The sequence below is a fragment of the Corythoichthys intestinalis genome, chromosome 13 (assembly GCF_030265065.1).
Source record: "Corythoichthys intestinalis isolate RoL2023-P3 chromosome 13, ASM3026506v1, whole genome shotgun sequence".
NCBI classification, from domain to species: Eukaryota; Metazoa; Chordata; class Actinopteri; order Syngnathiformes; family Syngnathidae; genus Corythoichthys; species Corythoichthys intestinalis.
In genome coordinates this window covers 9729349-9735673 of record NC_080407.1, presented here as the reverse complement: position 1 = coordinate 9735673, position 6325 = coordinate 9729349, and the positions used below count along the sequence as shown (strand labels likewise).

General features: G+C 35.7%; 2 protein-coding genes across 2 annotated transcripts in view; both read left to right on the top strand.

Moving 5' to 3' along the window:
• Positions 1-6325, top strand: part of cacna1c (calcium channel, voltage-dependent, L type, alpha 1C subunit) — a 241530-nt gene that overhangs the window by 12373 nt on the left and 222832 nt on the right. The window lies entirely within an intron of this gene.
• yeats4 (YEATS domain containing 4) overlaps positions 1-6325 on the top strand; it is a 120802-nt gene that overhangs the window by 31900 nt on the left and 82577 nt on the right. The gene's annotated exons all lie outside the window — the stretch shown is intronic.

The following is a 6325-nucleotide window of genomic DNA, read 5'->3' as shown; positions in this document are numbered from 1 at the left end:
ATTCAATCCAAAAAAAAGTTGTATCAGTAAGAAAAAGGAAAAAAAAGTTGCTTCAGTCAAAATATATACTTTCAATCCAAAAAAAGTCGCTTCAATCAATTTAAAAAAAAAAAAAAAAAAAAAATGTGTTCGAATGCTTAAATAAATTTAAATCTAAAAAAAACCTCAAAAAATGCATGTGAAAGCTATTTTTCTTTGATTTTATTTTGGGGGGGGGTTGAAGTCAAGTTTTTTTTTTTTTTTTTTTACTGAAGTAATATTGATTTGTGTTTGGGCCACATTTTGGCTAGGTCATTTTTGTCTGTACTATTCAATCAAAAAATAAATTGCTTCAAAAAATTGTTTTTTCAAAAAGAAACCTCAAGAAAAAAAAAACAATTTCAATCATGGAAAAAGTTTTTGAATGTGAAAATATATTCGAGATTGAAAATTTTGCATTTGAACACTTAATTTTTCATTGATTGATTGAAGCAATCCTTTTTTTATTTGGGCCATATTATGGGTAGGACATTTGTGTCCAAATCATTTAATCGCAAAAAAAGTTGCTTCAATCAAATAAAAAGAAATATATAAATTTACATATATTCAATCAAAGAAAAAAATAATTTGAAAAATTTGAAAAAAATTGCCCTCCCCTAATTTTTCAAAAAATTTTTTAATTACATGCAAAGCAAATGACCGTCTATGTTGCTAGTCACATGATCTGTTCGAAAAATAATTTTGACCCATTATAAAAATATATTTTTTGTTAATATTTTTGTTGCAGTTTTATTGCTTTACAACTTTTACATATATTTAGGAGAGTCAATTACATGCAATGACACTTTTCGACCACCAGGGGGATGCCTGGCCCCCCTGGCCCCCTTAAAATCTGCTTATGCTTTCAAGAATATTTATAATGATAAGTTGAAAATGAGCGTTTTCTTTTTTTCTTCCCATCATTCTTGAGGGGAATTCTAAATCAGGCTCCTCAGGACAGCTATACTTTTCGCCAAGATCGTCATCCATTGAATATGGTACGCCCTCCGGTGTCATGCCAATGTAGTTACCCCTGCCAAAAATTGTATCCCGTGGGCGGAGCCACTGCGCTGCACTGATTTGCTTGATTTCCGTGTTTTGGTGATGTAGTTATCTACGAGGTTTTAAAACATGGCCCATCCATATATATATATTTTTTTAAACCCTTTTTTTTTTCTGTCGTATAACATGCTATACATACTAAACGTAAAAAAAGGCAATGTTTCACTGTTTTACTCGTAGGATGACCTATAACCAGTGGTGAAAGTGGGCGGGAACGGTCAGGAATGCAGTTCCGGTATAAGATTCTTTCAGGGCCGGAACGCTGTTCCGGTATACGGTAGACATGTGCCGGTTACCGGTTTCACGTGGTGTGAAAACGTCGCGGTTTCAAAACCACTAAAATTTTCCGTCATACCTTAGTACGGTATTCGCTATTTTTCATGTGCCAAAATGCAGCCGAAGTGGCTTGGTGCGGCAGCGCTCACCCTTCCCGTTTGTTGCCGTGAGTGTCAGTGACGCTATTCTGCTAAACAGCCAGCAAACCCAAAAACACACCCTCCAAACACAAGGCGTACTTTTCTTCAATTTATTGAGCTCTCAAATCGTGGTGAAATATACAAATGAAAACATTTAAAACGTTGTACAATTCGATTTTTCCACGTGTGATTAGGTTCAACAGGATAGCAGTAGCACCATTAAAAAGTTCGCCAAAAACAAAACACACATTTTCCTTTCAAATTCAATATACAAACTAACTAAAACTTAGCTAGGCTAAGTTGGGAGAGCAGCTTCGTCGAGTTTTTATGTCTCACAGCCGCTGAGTGAGAAACAAGCTTGAATGAATGGGGAAAGAAAAAAGATCACGTCAAAGATCGCTAATTGAGAAAGGAGGTCTCACTCCTCACATTTTTTTTTTTTTTTTTAGATGAAACCTTTCCTCAACAATATTTACATTTTAACTAATTTATAAAACTAACTTATACATTTTTAACTAACTTATTAACTTATGAATTCTTTGTTCTTTTTAACACAAAGGCATGGCATCATGTAGACCAGAGTTGACACAGTGGCTGAAAATGGCGAAACTTCACTTGAGCTCCCCCCCTCAAAAAAAGTCATACAGTATATATTTTTATTTAGAAGTTTTTTTACTTTTTTATAGCAATTATTTTGTTCTTACTCTAATATTGAGCAACTTGAGCTGTGGCTGTGGGTAGAGTCTAGGTATTTATTTTAATTTTATATAAAATATTTGTTTTTTTTTTTTTAATTTATCTATTTTCACATTATATTCTTGTTCCAATTTGCAAATATGTTTTGAAAAAAAATCCTGTTCAATGGAATATTTTTTTTTTTTTAAACCCATACATCTCAAAATTTTGGAGCTATAATTGCAATACCGTGATACCGTGAAACCGCGGTATTTTTGCTCACAGTTATCGTACCGTCAAAATCTCATACCGGCACATGCCTAGTATACGGTGCTTTGGTTCCGAAAATATATATCTGAGTCTTGAGTCTGACGATGACGAGTCACGTGAATGTGCGAATGCAAGCAAAACGCCTGGGCTCATATCCGTTCAATTGGCTGACATACTGACATGTGATCACCAGAAGTAGTTAGCTCTGATTGGTTCAAAGTGCATATTTTCTGAAACAGCTTAAAAAAAAAAAAAAAAAAAAAAGGAGGGGGGAGGGGGGCAATGCAACAGAAAATGGATCAAATCTTTAAGAGCAAGCAGAGTTAAGGTGGCTTATTTGTCATATTTAGTTTTATTTGCTCTGATGGGGAGATTCAGAACATCTTAGCTATCAATGTGCATATTTGTTCATTTATGTTAGGCTACTTGTTCATTTCCTTATGATTTAAAAAAAAAAAAAAAAAAAAAGTCAATGTGCGGTCTTCAAAATATATTCCATTTCACGCTGCATTATGTCATTTGTACTTAATTTTCTGAATGTATGTTACTTACAGGGGTCGCGTTAACCGGATATTTTCCGTCGTTGACCGGTTTTTTAAAACGGTGACGGAAAAAGCTGAAGTCCATCCGTCATTTTGACAGGTTGCAATTCACACCCCAGACCACAGGGTGGCGAGTTAGCATATTAATTAGCTATTGTCTCTCTTAATGCATGACGTCGTTGGCTCTTCTATCAGAATATTGTAGCGTCACCGGGGTCTGGCGGCGGCACCGTGATTGACACATCAACGCGAGGTTCTTATTGGTGCATCCGGTGTGCCAGTGCGTCATCCAATTGATGGACAAGATTGCCACCTGTGTATAGACCCCAATCACATGACATCACAACTCCGCCCCCCTGACTGGAGCCGCCATATCGTCATGTTTACACATTACCGCTACGTACATTCCTCCTATTACGGCGTGCTTTTCTGCTCGTTAATATTAATAATCAAAATGGTGAAGGCGTGTGTGGCGGTTGGTTGCTGTAACAGAGAAGATAGACGGAGAGACTTAAGTTCTACCGTATTCTGAGAGACCCGAAGATGAGAGCGAGATGGACTGCTGTAATTCGACAAGAAATCTGGGCACCAAACGATCACCACAGACTATGTAGTAGTCATTTTATATCTGGTAAGATGCATTTAATATATATTTAGAATATTTTGGGCTGACAACCACAATTAAGATCATTGTGTGACGTTGGTGATTGGGGTCTATATCGTTGCCTCTTTTTCTTTGGGGGCGGAGTTGTTGGCGGTAAGCAGAGTAAAAAGGGAGAAAAATACCACGACTTCCGTGTCTAATTTTTCGCCGCCAAGCAAGCGTTACAATATTAATTAAAAATGAATAAAAACTAAACTATTGAATATGTCATCATTATCATTTTAAAAATTTAAGTGACGGGTAAAAATAGACTATGACCGGATTTTTATGACCCTGTCAGTCAAAATGACAGACAACGAAAATGTCTAGCGCAACCTCTGGTTACTTATATCTTTTTTTTAAATTAAAAAACACAACAAAAAATGTTTACATTATCTTCAATTTTAATATACATCCCATGTTCTCAAGTAGTTAAAATTGAGAATTGGCATTTAGTATGTGAGGAAATGAGGGAAAATAAAAATTAGGAGATGGAGGTTGGGGTTATAGCTGTTTTTGTTAACTTTTATTTTGCAAATCATTGAAAAAATACAATTTTGAATGAAAATCAGTTTGTGTGTGTTATAGAAATATCTGACCAAAACAGTTTTCTTTGCATTTCAGTAGTTTTGACCCCCCACCCCACCCCCCCCAAAAAAAAAAAAAAAAATCTCTGGTTCCGTGGCAACCTTCCCGCCAGGGAGTTCCGGCAAGAAATTCTAACCACTTTCAACTCCGCCTATAACTGTTATTACTCTAATTCAAGTCCTGTATGGAGTTTGTCCATTTTAATAAACGTCGAAGTCCAAAATTAATAACTGTGGTTCTTTTCTGGCTTCAATTAAGTCGACAGAACTCATAACTAATGTGTGTGTGTGTGTGGGCTCTCACGGCCAGGGGATACAATTTTTGACAGAGGTAACTACATTGGCAAGACACCAGTTGTGGCTCTGTTGTACAATTAGCGTCTTTAGTGGGGCAAATTGAAACACCGCTCACCATTTTGACAGAGGTCTCTAGCATTTCATGGTCCACATTTTCAATCCTTGGTTCTTGCTCAGTAGGCGTTATCCCTTTTGAAAGCTTAGGTTTAAAAAAATAATGTATATCCATCTTGCCTCTTCGGTCCTCGGGTGGTTTTGGCTAAGCAAAGCAAATGACCGTCTAAGGTGCTTGTCACATGATTTCTTCGAAAAATAATTTCGACCCATTATAAAAATATATTTTTGTTCATTTCATTCATTTTTGTTGTTTTATTACTTTACAACTTTTATAGGCAATATTTTACCGGAAAATTCAAAATCTTCAAATCATGTATAGGAAGTCAATTACATGCAATGACACTTTTCGGCCACCGGGGGGCCTGGCCCCCCTTAAACTCCGCTTATGGTTTTAAACTGATACGATTGTTGTTTACATATTTCACCTGCTGCTGTGTAGTGCATACGTTCATATTAGGGCTGCAACTGACGATTAAAAAAAAACGATTAATCGAACAATTTAATCAGATGTCACTTTATCAATTACCTTCACAATTTCAACTTGTTTTTGGCATGTTGTAAGTAACAATGAAGACTGATGACTATTTCCCTCCAAAATATTACAAATTCCAGACTTAACTGGAGTCAACAACTGTACTGTTTTAAGTGCATACAAAATTACAAAAAGTTTTTAATAAACGTTCTGTGTGTGGTTTCAATATAAAAAGAAATGGGATAATATCTTCCTCCAAAACACAATACAGACACTTAAGACACTGATTAGCATAATCGCTAACTACCTTAGCGCTCGGTGCTAAGTAGTCTCATCAACAAATACAAACAATACAGTTGGCTTCATTTACCGCACTTTTCGGACTATCAGCAGCTACTTTTTTCCTTCATTTGAATCCTGTGGCTTACTTGTTGATTTGTTTGGGTTGATGGGTAACACATGCCTTCTAACATTCATTACATCGCTACAAATATAAATAAAAATCAAAATTCATTTTCTCTGCTAATTATTTCTTCAGTTACTGTTCCAGTTGTTTCATTAATTGCTAGTTATTGTATTTGGTAACACTATATTTGACAGTGGCGCCATAAGACTGTCATTAGACAATCATAATTATGACATGACACTGTCCTTAGCATTATTGAATGCTTATAACAGATGTCATTTAGTGTTATGTGGCTAATTATCTCACTTTTGAATGGATGGAAAAGATCCAAGCTGGACATAAATGGAGTTAGTAACATAATTTGCCAGATGACACTTAATAACATCTGTTATAAGCATTCAGTAATGCCCATGATAGTGTCATGTTATAATTATGAATGTTCTGATAGACACAGAACATTCAAGTGTTTGGAGATCGACATGTAACCTTGTAACCCTATTTTCGGCTATGACTTGAATGGAGTCCGATGGCTGGATGGAGCCCTGGTGGCCATTATTCTTGCTTCATACTTTTATGCCATTGCTGTAGTCAGCTGCCACTCAAACATGCCGGAAATAGCGTTGAAGTTGAATCTTTGGGTCAAAATGATTCAATCGAGAGAAAAAAAGGGCCTTCAAAACTTTTTCCACTTAAAAAAAAAAAAGTGCGTTCAAAACATTTTCCACAAAAAAAAGTTTAAAACTTTTTGCTTTTCAAAAAAGTGACACTTCAATAACATATATATAAATATATATTTCCCCCCCCAAAAAAAATCCCCAAA